The sequence below is a fragment of the Myotis nattereri genome (assembly GCF_964212035.1).
Source record: "Myotis nattereri genome assembly, chromosome: 13".
In the NCBI taxonomy this organism is placed as follows: domain Eukaryota; kingdom Metazoa; phylum Chordata; class Mammalia; order Chiroptera; family Vespertilionidae; genus Myotis; species Myotis nattereri.
The window spans coordinates 4,908,197-4,921,732 of record NC_138088.1 but is presented as its reverse complement, the minus strand read 5'-3'; the positions used below and the strand labels follow the sequence as shown (position 1 = coordinate 4,921,732).

At 57.0% G+C, this 13,536-nt stretch overlaps 1 protein-coding gene across 1 annotated transcript in view; it reads left to right on the top strand.

The window, feature by feature from the left end:
* The window catches only part of ARHGAP22 (Rho GTPase activating protein 22), a 163,695-nt gene that overhangs the window by 71,656 nt on the left and 78,503 nt on the right, over positions 1 to 13,536 (top strand). The gene's annotated exons all lie outside the window — the stretch shown is intronic.

Sequence of the window (13,536 nt, the reverse complement as noted above, 5' to 3'; positions counted from 1 at the left end):
ATGGGAGCCATAAGACCACACCTAAAGGCCTGGCCTGGCGCCAGCGCTGATAACGCCCTCTAGGGGTTGTGTATGGTTCATGGTTTATGGCCTCTGTGAAATGGGAGTATTTAGGTAAATAGGTCTTTCAAGACCAGATAATTAAGGAAGGGGCAGTGACTACACTATAAGCCAGTGATGGCGAACCTTTTGAGCTCGGCGTGTCAGCATTTTGAAAAACCCTAACTTAACTCTGGTGCCGTGTCACATATAGAAATTTTTTGATATTTGCAACCATAGTAAAACAAAAACTTATATTTTTGATATTTATTTTATATATTTAAATGCCATTTAACAAAGAAAAATCAACCAAAAAAATGAGTTTGCGTGTCACCTCTGACACGCGTGTCATAGGTTCGCCATCACTGCTCTAGGCTAACAGGAATTGTGCGTTAGGGACACTGATTAACTAGGTACAGAGTCAGGGTGCTGGTCTCCTACATCCTTTCACAAATGGAGTTGATTGTCAGCTAGTAAGAGTGTGCGTTGGAAGGCAGGTTACTGGCATAGATTCAGATTGCTAGCCCCCCAAAAATGTCTCATGTTCACCATCATTGTGAAGGAATAATTAACCAAAGAATTGCTATCATAGTAGAGTCACAAAACCATTCTTTAAGCTCCCTGATTTGAAACGTGACTGTTACTGAGCCCGTAGGTGCCTGAGCGCATCTGCTCAGAGGGACGGGCGGTGCAGGCGGGCGTGTGGCGTTCCGCCTGACACCCCTCTGGCCTGGGAAGCAGAGCCTGAGCCGCTTCTGAGCCCTTTATAGGAGGCACTGAAGCCGGACAGCCAAAGGGCCCGGACTACTGTCATACTTGAGCCAGTTCATCAGACAGGGTTAGGTCACATATGAACATTAATTTCAATCCTGCAGGCAGCATGGGAGAGCAGCAGGTCATCCACAAACATCTGCTCTCCATCCTCTATAAGCCAGCTTCTCATGTGGGTACAAGGACAAAGTTCACATTGGGAAGTAGGCAAACAGAATCAGAATGGGTATGAAAAATGGGTATAATGGTTACAGTTTACAGGCAATGCGGCTGGGGGTTTGCAAGGGACTGAGGGATTGCAAAGGGCTGGCCCCTCTGGTTTCTGCAACAAGGTTGTTAGTCTTTCCCTCATACTAGGCAGCCCCCGGATGGGGAGGATGGGCTGCATTTCCAGGTGAACTCCCAGGTCCCAGGTGCAACTCCCAGCAGGTTAGAAAGTGCCTTCTTTAATCAAAACAAAACAATCCCGGTTAACAGCATGGTCAATATTTCTTATAATTATAGCTGGTCCCATATTCCATTTCTGCCCCTAACAGCACCGCCCGCAGCGCATGGAGAAGGGAGCAGTCAGGGTGTGCTGCGATCGGGCTGCTGCTGGGCACCGGGACCCAGTTCCAGCGGGCACCGTGGAGACGGTGGGGAGCTGGGCACCGGGACTCAGTTCCAGCGGGCACTGTGGAGACGGTGGGGAGCTGGGCACCGGGACCCAGTTCCAGCGGGCACCGTGGAGACGGTGGGGAGCTGGGCACCGGGACCCAGTTCCAGTGGGCACCGTGGAGACGGTGGGGAGCTGGGCACCGGGACTCAGTTCCAGCGGGCACCGTGGAGACGGTGGGGAGCTGGGCACCGGGACTCAGTTCCAGCGGGCACTATGGAGACGGTGGGGAGCTGGGCACCGGGACTCAGTTCCAGCGGGCACTGTGGAGACGGTGGGGAGCTGGGCACTGGGACTCAGTTCCAGTGGGCACTGTGGAGACGGTGGAGAGCTGGGCACCGGGACTCAGTTCCAGCGGGCACTGTGGAGACGGTGGGGAGCTGGGCACCGGGACTCAGTTCCAGCAGGCACCGTGGAGACGGTGGGGAGCTGGGCACCGGGACTCAGTTCCAGCGGGCACTATGGAGATGGTGGGGAGCTGGGCACCGGGACTCAGTTCCAGCGGGCACCGTGGAGACGGTGGGGAGCTGGGCACCGGGACTCAGTTCCAGCAGGCACCGTGGAGACGGTGGGGAGCTGGGCACCGGGACTCAGTTCCAGCGGGCACTATGGAGACGGTGGAGAGCTGGGCACCGGGACTCAGTTCCAGCGGGCACCGTGGAGACGGTGGGGAGCTGGGCACCGGGACCCAGTTCCAGCGGGCACCGTGGAGACGGTGGGGAGCTGGGCACCGGGACTCAGTTCCAGCGGGCACCGTGGAGACGGTGGGGAGCTGGGCACCGGGACCCAGTTCCAGTGGGCACTGTGGAGATGGTGGGTAGCTGGGCACCGGGACGCAGTTCCAGCGGGCACTGTGGAGACGGTGGGGAGCTGGGCACCGGGACCCAGTTCCAGCGGGCACCGTGGAGACGGTGGGGAGCTGGGCACCAGGACCCAGTTCCAGCGGGCACCGTGGAGACGGTGGGGAGCTGGGCACCGGGACTCAGTTCCAGCGGGCACCGTGGAGACGGTGGGGAGCTGGGCACCGGGACCCAGTTCCAGCGGGCACTGTGGAGACGGTGGGGAGCTGGGCACCGGGACTCAGTTCCAGCGGGCACTGTGGAGACGGTGGGGAGCTGGGCACCGGGACGCAGTTCCAGCGGGCACCGTGGAGACGGTGGGGAGCTGGGCACCGGGACGCAGTTCCAGCGGGCACTGTGGAGACGGTGGGGAGCTGGGCACCGGGACTCAGTTCCAGCGGGCACCGTGGAGACGGTGGGGAGCTGGGCACCGGGACTCAGTTCCAGCGGGCACTGTGGAGACGGTGGGGAGCTGGGCACCGGGACTCAGTTCCAGCGGGCACCGTGGAGACGGTGGGGAGCTGGGCACCGGGACTCAGTTCCAGCGGGCACTGTGGAGACGGTGGGGAGCTGGGCACCGGGACTCAGTTCCAGCAGGCACCGTGGAGACGGTGGGGAGCTGGGCACCGGGACGCAGTTCCAGCGGGCACCGTGGAGACGGTGGGGAGCTGGGCACCGGGACTCAGTTCCAGCGGGCACCGTGGAGACGGTGGGGAGCTGGGCACCGGGACTCAGTTCCAGCGGGCACCGTGGAGACGGTGGGGAGCTGGGCACTGGGACTCAGTTCCAGCGGGCACCGTGGAGACGGTGGGGAGCTGGGCACCGGGACCCAGTTCCAGCGGGCACCGTGGAGACGGTGGGGAGCTGGGCACCGGGACCCAGTTCCAGTGGGCACCGTGGAGACGGTGGGGAGCTGGGCACCGGGACTCAGTTCCAGCGGGCACCGTGGAGACGGTGGGGAGCTGGGCACCGGGACTCAGTTCCAGCGGGCACCGTGGAGACGGTGGGGAGCTGGGCACCGGGACTCAGTTCCAGCGGGCACCGTGGAGACGGTGGGGAGCTGGGCACCGGGACTCAGTTCCAGCAGGCACCGTGGAGACGGTGGAGAGCAGGCCTCAGAGATGTCTCGCTCACCCAGGGAGTGAGGAGGCAGGGTGTACAGCAGCCATGCCTGCGAGCTGCTCCCTGGGGAGCTGATGCTGGCACATCTGGCCGCTCTGCAGGGACGGCTCCCTAGGGACAGAGAAGGCCTTCGGGGAGAGCGGCAAGGCTTGAGGAGGCCGCCCACATGGATGGGAACAGTGTGCCTGACGTCTGGAGTCCCATCCACCAGTGTGTCCATGGGAGACGTTCCTCTGGGAAGTGGTGGCTGTGAACTGACTATGCCAGGCCTCCCTGGGGTCTCGGAGCAGCATGGGCACCCAACCATCGGACAAGGTGACCGGCACAGTGAGGATCACCCTAGGCTCAGGCCAGCCGGCAGCAAGCAGCCCGCTGGGAGCCCAGGAGTGAATGTGAGCCGGGCAGGCAGCGTGGCCTCTGTCTGTCCATCCTGGGGCCCCAGGAGGCACCAGCTGGAGCTGAAGGGCAGGGAGAGCCTCCTGCTGCGGCCCTGCATGGAGGTCCCCAGCCCGGTTCCATTAGGCATTTCACCCACTGCCAGCGCCAGGGAGGTGGCGGCAGAGCGATCCCAGTAGGTGGGGGACGAGGCTCAGTTGACTGTAGACCATGAGTGAAGGCTTCTGCAGAGAAGACAGGACAGTGAGTGGGCAGGGTCCTGCTGTTAGGGTTGCCAAAGGAGGGATGCATGAGGCCAGTGTGGTGAGGGATTATAAATGTATCAGGTCATCTGGATACCAGATGGGCTGAGCCCCCAAACGGCACCAGCACCCGGGGAGAGGGAGTCAGAAGTTTTAAAGGACTCTAGGCAGGCTTTTGCTGGGCGGAGAATTCTCTGGGCAGGTCTGGATCCTGGGAAGGTGGGAGCGGGGAGATAATGGTGTTAGTAAGTGGAATGTGGTCTGAGCACCTAAAGGTCAGTTCCCAGGGGAGGGGTATCAATTATTTGATCAAAGCTAACACCTGCCATCCCAGGGCGGGGCGCTGGGCACAGGGAGGGAGGGGCTGGGCGAGGGGCCCTGAGCCCGGAGAAGGAAAAGGTGGAAGTCAACAGGGCCCCGCCATACATTCAGAAAGGCACTGAGCATGTGCCCAAGGGCCAGACAGGGAAAGTCTGCACGGTGCCCGCTCCTCAGCCGGGTCAGAGCTATTTACAAGGATTTCCTGACTGGTGGGGGGTCGGGGGAGACCCACCATAAGGTAACGGTCCCAGGTCCCAGGAACTAGGACCAGACCTCCCTGTGAGCCTTCTTTTTGCCTCCCTGTGAGCTGCCCGCCACACAGGCACCTGGCCCGGGTGTTCGCGCCTCAGCCACCTAGGCCTGGGAGGCCGGGATGCGGTTGTAGGAAGGAGAGCTCCCTTTGTATCCAGCACAGCAGTTAGGCACCAGGCTCTGACAGGCTCCAGGACTGCCGTCCTCTTCCCCTTTGCACAGCCCTGAAGGCCTGGGGGGGGGGGGGCAGCAGCTGGAGGCTGCCCAGGGAAAGTGGCCTGGTGTGGGCAGTGAGGGAGGGTACAGTCGGCGTTGGGGAGCCCTAAGGGAGGAAGACTCCATCACCGCCCCTGGACTCATCTGGCTGGGGAAGGTCAGTGGGGCAGGTTTGCACCCAATACCCAGGGCGGGGAAGCTTGACAACTCTTGAAAATGAGACAGAAACCCAAGTATGATAACACGTAAATCAACTAGACGAATTTTAAGTCGTAGTCCTATTTGTGCTCTTCAACAGTATAAAAATATTGCAATTTTTCATGAGGTAGAATAAAAATGAGGGAAAGTTAGGTTGTGAGTGCCATCTAGTGGAGAGACCTACCAATTCCAGGCCAGGCCTGCCTCCTGCCGGCCCTGAGGCCCTAACCATACCGCTGACTGGCGAGGGGCCCACCGTCCCTAAGCCAGCTCCTGCTGCAGAACCGCCCCCCCCCCCCTCCACCCACACCCTGCGCTGGCTCTGGGGCAGGCCCCCCGGCAGCAGCCGGGATTCCAGGACCTGAGTCACATTCCCACCTGGGCCTCATCCCTGGCCTGGGCAGTCAGCTGCCTGCTGTGCTTTTGTGATTTACAAGAAGAAGTATGTATTTGGTCTCCATTCTGGCTCCTGATGGAGCTCCTGACAGCCTGGGCATTCCTACCTGATAGAGTGATCAGCTATCCTTTGTCCTGTGAATGAGGTGACCTTTGGAAGCACCTGAGGATGGGGCTGGTTGCCAGAGGAACCAACCTTGTGGTGAGAGGGTTGGAACTTTCAGTCCCTCGCCTCACAAAGCCCCATAAACATCCGGCGGAAGAGCTGCGGGAGCTCCTGGGTGGAAAAGTCCTGGGGAGAGGGGCCGGCTCAGAGAGTCAGGTAGCCTGCGGCCCTTCCCACAGGCCTTAGCCTACGCCCTCTCCCATCTGGCTGTTCTGAAGTATATCCTCATATAATGAACCCATAGTCTAGAGGGTGAAATACTCCCTGAGTTCTGTGAGCCACTCTAGCAAATCGATCAATCCGAGGCGGTCCTTGGAAGCTGCAAGTTGGTCAGAAGCACAGGTGACAACCTGGACTTGTGATTGGCGGGGGGGGCGGGGGGGGCGGGGGGGAGAACAGTCTTCTAGGACTGAACCCTTAACCTGGGGAATCTGACGCTATCTTCATGTATAGTGACTTTTTAAAAATTTATCTTTATTAACTTATATGCGTATATGCATAGCCCATGGACACAGACAACCGAGTGGTGAAGGCCTGGGATGGGCAGGTGCCAGGTGGAGGGGGTCAGTGGGAAAAAACAAGCAAACAAACAAAGGGGACATCTATAATACTTCCAACAGTAAAGATAAATTTTAAAAGAAGAATGTGAAAAAAAGTGTATAATTTTTTAATTTTTTTATCTTTATTATTGAAAGTATTACAGATGTCCCCTTTCCCTCCATTAGCCCCCTCCACCCCTCTCCACCCCCTCCCCAGGCCTCCACCCCACTATTGTCTGTCCATGGACCATGCATATATGCATCTAAATTCTTTGGTTGATCTCTTCCCACTTGCCACCACCACCTTCCCTCTGAGATTCCACAGTCTGTTCTATGTGTCAGTGTCTCTGGTTCTATTTTGTTCACTAGTGTATTTTTTCATTAGATTCCACATATGAGTGAGATCATGTGATACTTGTCTTCCTCACATTGACTTATTTCACTCAGCGTAATACCTCCCAGGTCCCTCCATGCTGTCTCAAAGGGTAAGAGATCCTTCTTCTTTACTGTTGCATAGTTTTCCATGGTGTAAATGTACCACAGCTTTTTTATCCACTGGTTTACTGATTGGCACTTGGGCTGTTTCCAGATCTCAGCTATTGTAAATTGTGATGCGATGAGCTTAGGGGTGAATACATTCTTTCTGATTAGTGTTTCAGGCTTCGTAGAATATATTCCTATAAGTGGGATCACTGGGTCAAATGGCAGTTCCATTTTTCATTTTTTGAGGAAATTCCATACTGTATTCCATAATGGCTGCACCAGTCTGCATTCCCACCGGCAGTGCACTGGGGTTCCTTTCTCTACAGTGATTTTCTACAGCGCTGTGAAAAATGTTTAAAACATGCAGCACCTGAATGCAGCACGGACCTCTTTTCCCTTAGATCAGGGGTGGGGAACCTTTTCTCTAACAAGGGTCATTTGAATGTTTATAACATCAATTCGGGAGCCATAAAAATTACCAGCTTAACAATCAGCCTGCTCTATTTGGTCAAACATTTAATGAACTCAGCCCTAATGCCTGAGCCAGACCAAATGATCTCCCGGGCCCTCGGGCAGATGCCCCCACCCCTGACTTCGAATGTCAAATTAAAAAATGGCAACAGCCACACAATAGCCATCCAGTGTGGATGGATCAAAATTATACCTATTATTTCTGTCAGATCGGCAACAAATATATTTTGGGTGTGCTGCAGAATTTTTTAGTAATTGGTTTATGTGCCGTGAGAGGAAAACGGTTGGAAATCGCGGTTCCTGTAGATAGAGCTGAGTTGAACTGTCGGACAGCTGGTGTCTGGGAGCTGCTTGGTGATGTGGGAAAAATCAACACGCGTTGTGCTTGGTGAGCAGCTTTACCTGGCAAACACCGCCCACTCCAGCCTTCGACAGCTCTTTTCCTTGCAGACTCGATGCTCTTGGCCTCCCAGGCACTCGCTGCTTGGCAGTGCCAGCATCTGGCCACAGGCCCGGCGTAGGTCTTCCTCTGAATCCCCGGGGACGGGCAGGGCGTGGAGAGACCTGCTCAGCACTCTGGACGGAAAGTGCTGCTAACCTGTGAGGCGCTTGTGTCTGAAGGAAAGAAGCAGGCAATCAATAGAGCAGAGTAAGTCACTGCTGACATCCCACGTGCAGTGCCCACACCGTGCCCCCAGGGAAGCAGGCAGTTCACCACCAGGAGCCAGGGCCCTCAGTCTTTCTGGGGAGCAGCCTCCTCCAGTGCTGGGCGTCTTTCAAGGTCCCCATGCAGGTAGCAGAAGCCCCCTCTGGCCAACTCGGGTGAAGGGGCGTGGCCAGCGTCTGCGCCAGTGGAGTCATGGGAGCTGGAGAGCCGAGTGTGGAAGGGGCAGGTGCCAGGGTTGAGTCCTGCCTGACCTTCAGTCCTGGCCTCACTCGTCGGGGTCCCAAGTCTCATGGCGTGTTTAGGCCACATGCTCGCCCCTGACAACGCCGGGCCCCTGAGGACAGGCCTGCTCACTCTGGCGGCTGGACAGGCCCTGCCACCCAGGCGGCTGACAGTGGAAGCAGGAGCCCAGAGGTACATGGTGCCTTCAGGGAGGGCGGGAGAGGCAGATGGGATCTCCATCAATGTGCAGACCCCAGGCGCAGTCTGAGGTCCTGCTTCTGCCAGGCCAAGGGCCGGGTTGCTGGCCTTTCCACGGCCACAGCCGGCCCGGCCCCAGCTGGCGCCTTCCCAGCAGCCTCCCCCAGGGAAGCACCCAGTTTGGAGGCCCCTGCTGTCTACCAGGCTCCGGGCTGACTCCCTCCCTGAGCTGCTGGGGCCTCCACCTGCTCCCCAGCACCTGGTGGGCACCCGCCACAGTAGGCGGTGAGGATGGCACAGCCAAGCGAGCAGTGGCACCCCAGGGAGACAGGGAGACGGGCACTTGTACCCAGGGAGCGGGATGCGGATGCTCCTGGGCAGGACGGGTCTGCACGCAGATGGAAGGCTCCAGGGAGGAAGTCAGAGCAAGGCTGGCCCGGCTCCCTGTTCGCCCCCGTTTTCTGTGAGAGTCCGGGAACCAGACAGGAGCTCGGCCCTGCCCAGGACAGGCCATGCCCGCGCCGAGCGGCCTCAGCTTTTGTAAACTGGGATGAGGACAGAGCAGCTGCCTGGAGTGGGAGGAGGCAGGAGACCCGTGGCCTGGCTCATGCTGGTATACCCCTCTCTGCAGTCTCTGCTGAGCGCTATTCTGGAAAATAACAGTGACTGCTTAGCTGTTACCTGTAAGTAAACAATCCCAGCACCCCCTGGTAAGTGCTCACACAGAGGTGTCCCTAGGGTGAGGCCTGGGGGGTGGGGGGAGGGGCGGGAGGTGCTTGCCTGGGTGGTTAGGGAGGGTTTGTTTCACTAAGCCTTGATAGGAAAGTAAAAATTACCCAGATGGGCGAGCAGGAGAGGGCACGCCCAGGCGCTCCAGAAGAGGGGGCAGAGTTCACAGGGGCAGAGCCCTTGAGAGGCAAGGGGCACAGGAGATGCGGGAGATGGGAGCGGAGGTCCAGGGTGAGAGGGCGGGCAGGGACCAGGGTGGGAGGGCTGGCAGGGACCAGGTCCCGCAGGGCCTGGATGTGGGCAGAGGCTTGGGCTTCCGCTGTTGGAACCATCGGCTGGCAGGAGGGATGGTTAAAACCCAAACTGGCTGTTGGGAGGACCCAGGCAGTGATGGGGATTGCACAGGTGGGCAGGAGGCGTGCTCAGCTCTGCCACCCTCAGCTGTGCCCCTCCCTCGCCCCAGTGAGTGTCCACCTGAGAGGCCTGTCTGCCCTTTAGATGGAGTTTGTCCTGCGTTCGGCCAGAATCCCCTTCTCCCGATTGTCCCATTCCACCCAACTCTCTTTCCCAGGTTGTCACTCAACTGATCCCGCGATAAGGGTTTGAGTCTCTGAGCCCTGATGTTGTAGATAATAAAAACTCAAAATCATAGATGGCTAGAAAATGATAGGCACTGTGTTTGGGCCGAACCCGGTGATGCCCCAGTTAGTGGTCACGTGGGGTTGGGCTTGAGGGTGAGGTGTCAGTCCCACTGTCGTCCCGGGGCTGGGTCCCGGCTTTCACCCGTAAAACGGCCCAACGTGAGCAATAAGCAGGCACCGTGCTTGGCACGTGGTTTGCATGAGTAACTGCAGTTGCCACAGCAAACTAACCCACAGGAATGCTGGTATTGATCCCCTGGGTTTTTAAAATATCAACGTTATCAATATTTCCCTTTAAAAGATATGCAGAAAAGTAAAAATTTTAAATTCAGTGAGCTAAATATTCTACACATTTCAAATAAAGCTGTATGCATATTAAAAGCATGAAGTGAAAACAGAGCCTATGAAATAGAAACATTAAAAGTATTACCTTCTGTGCTCCGCACACGCGCTAAAATCAGAACGACAGAGAGGGCGGGCGCCGCCTGCGCGAGGACGCCACGCGGCTGGTGGCGCGCTCGTGTTGTGCAGGGACCTCGCGCCCTCACCGGCTCGGGGGGAACAGGGAGCCAGAGCCCCGCGCGTGGACCCACTAGCGAAGTCGTGGCCACTTCACTGCGAGGTTGTTTACTCACCTTCTCACAGGATTACTAGCAGGTGATAGCAATAAAATATGACTTAAAATAACAAGCCAAACCCTATAAAACAAAGAAAAATTTAATAATAATGAACACTTGAAATGAAATAATCGTTTTTTAATGTTATTTTTTAATACTGAGTGCATTTTTGTGCTCATTTTTTCTAGATGCTATAAAAACTTACCCTACGCTGCTGGAAAGATTCTCCTGAGCTGAATCCCAAGCTAACTCCAAATATTGCCCTTTAAGTTCTTTATCTTCAAAAGGCCCCCGTTCTTGTTCGGTACTTTAGGGGTTTTTCTTTCCTCCTTTTTTGTTGTTGGCAGGGACTGACTACCTCCTTAGGGGGGAGGAAGCCGGCATCTTTTCATGAGTCATGAGCTCTGGGTTGATTTGAACCAGTTTCCAGCTCCTCCCCTCCTCTCCTGGGCAGGGGGAGGTCCCGGCAGGTCCCCTGGAACATTTCCCTGGCCGGCCGGCAGGCCGTTGTGTTTGAATTCCCCGGTTTGAAAAGTCTCTGAACCACAAAAGGGATTTAGGTTAAGACAGAGGCCCCTGGGCTCGCTGCCCTGGGCTACGAGGAGTAGAAACCACTTTGCAACAAGTCCTCCTCTACGGGATCCTCACATCTACTGTAGCGGGTCCTTGAGTGTAAATAATTCACATTTAAAAATGTAAATCACCAAAACACCTGAAATTCAGCATTTTTTAAAAAACACATTATTCTGCCCCTGGCTGGTCTAGTTCAGTTGGTTGAGCGTCATCCCATGCACTAGAACAGCGGTTCTCAACCTGTGGGTCGCGACCCCTTTGGGGGTCAAAGGACCCTTTCACAGGGGTCACCTAAGACCATCGGAAAACCCACATATAATTACATATTGTTTTTGTGATGAATCACTGTGCTTTAATCATGTTCAATTTGTAACAATGAAATTGGGGGTCACCACAACATGAGGAACTGTATTAAAGGGTCGCGGCATTAGGAAGGTTGAGAACCACTGCACTAGAAGGTCTCTGGTTCGATTCCCGGTCAGGGCACATAGCCAGGTTGTGAGCTAGATCCCTGGCGGTGGTGGGGTGTGTGTGTGTGTGTGTGAGGAGAGGGGAGAAACGGCAGGGGTGGGGGGGAGTGTAGGAGGCAACCGATCTCACATTGATATTTTTGTCTCTCCCTCTCCTTTCCTCTGTCTCTAAAAATCAATAAAACCATTCTTTACAAGTAAATAAATAGCTAAAAGCACATTCTTCTGGAATAGAGAATGTTAAAAACTGGCGTTCTCATTGGTCAAGTGCACCAGATGTGGACATTCTCCTGAAGGTCAGAGACACCTCTGGGTCAGGTCACAGGTCTCCCTGTGGCTCCACCGTCTGTCTGTCCGCTGAGCTGCTGGGAGGAAACAGCTGAGGAGGTGGCTGGGAAGGAGGGAGGTCGCGGCCGCATTGAATAAAGTTCGCCCACAGTGGATGCGCACTGGGAGCCTCAGGGTGGCCTGGTTTGGAAATGATGTCTTCGCCGTGCAGTTGTTAAAGTGAGGTCTGGAGGGGGTGGACCTGCATGCAGTGCCCGGTGTCATGTACGAGAGGGGAAATGTGGACACACAGGACCCTGTGGAGGTGGAGACAGAGATGGGAGTGAGGTGGGTCCAAGGGAAAGAATGCCTGGTTTCCCACAACACGGGAGCCGGCGGAGACACCCGGAGGGGAGCCCGGAGCCCCAGCAGGAGCAGCCTGCCCACGGCTTGGCGCTGGCTCCTGGCCGCCACACTCTGGAGAACAAGCCTTGTTGTTCAAGCCCCGGTGTGTGGCAGTTGGTATGGCGCCGAGAAAAGGAGCATTTGTCAAGTGGGAAGCCACCTGCAGGGCCTCTGGCCCTTCACAGCAGGGTGCCACCCTCTCTGACCTTGGGATCCAGCCCACAGGCTGAAACCAGAAGACCTGGCTCCTCTTCCTCCCCTCGTCCCCTGGAGGCCCCCATCTTCCTGCACCCTGCGTGTGGCAGGGCCTTGCTGCTCCTGCTGGCCCACCATCCCCGGTGCCGCCTGCGGTGCAGTGGGAGGAACCGAGTGCAGGCGGCTGAGACGCAGGAGGACCTGGCTTTTCCTGGCTGTGCACTCTGCCTTGGAAGTCACCTCGTCTTCCTGCGCCCCAGGGATGGTGACAAGCGTGGCCTTTTGGGCCTTGGCAGGGATGGCGAGACACAGCAGTGCCTGGTACAACGCAGGTGCTCAGTACATGTGAGAACCAACAGAGTAGGCATGATGGAGAATACCCGCATCATGGAGGGCCCACCTTTTCCGACCCACCTGGGGCCAGGCAGGAGTGGGGGGGCAGGCTGGAGTGGGGGGCGGGCCAGGCTGCCACATGCCCACAATGGGCAGCGTCTTCCTCTGAAAGGAAGAAGCCCCCAGTCAGCACCACTCCTCACCAGCCCAGGGGTAGAGGGGTGTCCGGCAGGGGCTCCAGTCTGTGGCACCGAGTGGCACCCAAACATAACAGTTGAAGGAATCGTGTTGGAGAAGAGAAGAACTGTCTGCCAGGTGTGGACATGCCGTCAGCCCAGCCCTGGGAGAGCCGCACAGAGGCATGTGCAGAGCCGGCTGCTCCTTCCTGTTCTTTCTGAATTGAGAGAAGCTGACCTCTGTTCTGAGAAGGGTCCTCATGGACATGCAAATGCCCGCCAATCCGCAGCGGCACCCTGGGACCCTGCGCAGCAGGACCTGTGGTGGCGGGCGGTGGCGGGCTCTGTTTTGGGCACCTGAGTGGCTTGGCAAAGAGAGTGCCCTTCGTTGGCTTGCCACTGACAGGGGATATGTCAGGTGAGTTGAGGAAGGAGGCGATGTGGGTGGGCTGACTGTCCCACGGAGCCCAAGCGCTCTGGAAGCTTCGAGGTGGGCACACCGGCACAGTGTCCTCACACCTTTTGACAAGAGATAAGCATCACATCCCACCCCAGGACACAGGCACACACTGAAGCAAGGGCTCTGAGATGCTACTGCTTCTGCAAGAGGCGCCCACTGGCATTTTCTAGTCTGTGAGTCCACCTCACTTTAAAAACACGGGTGGAGGCCCACTGAGTTGCGCTCGTGACCCCTAGTGGGTTGGAGTCCGTAGTCTGAATAATGCATCTTGGCATTCGGTGTTCGGATGCCCGTTGGGTGGCTCAGGGAGCGAGAGGGAGGCCGTGGAAGCAGAGCCCTGGGGGTTAGTGAGCCGCCTGGTCCTGAGGAACGGGAGGTGAGGAGCAGTGGTCCCCGGGAATTGTCAGACGTGAGACCAGGGTCTGGCCAGGCCAGCTGAAGCCAGCTCACCCCTAAATCATGTATGTCTGTGTGTGC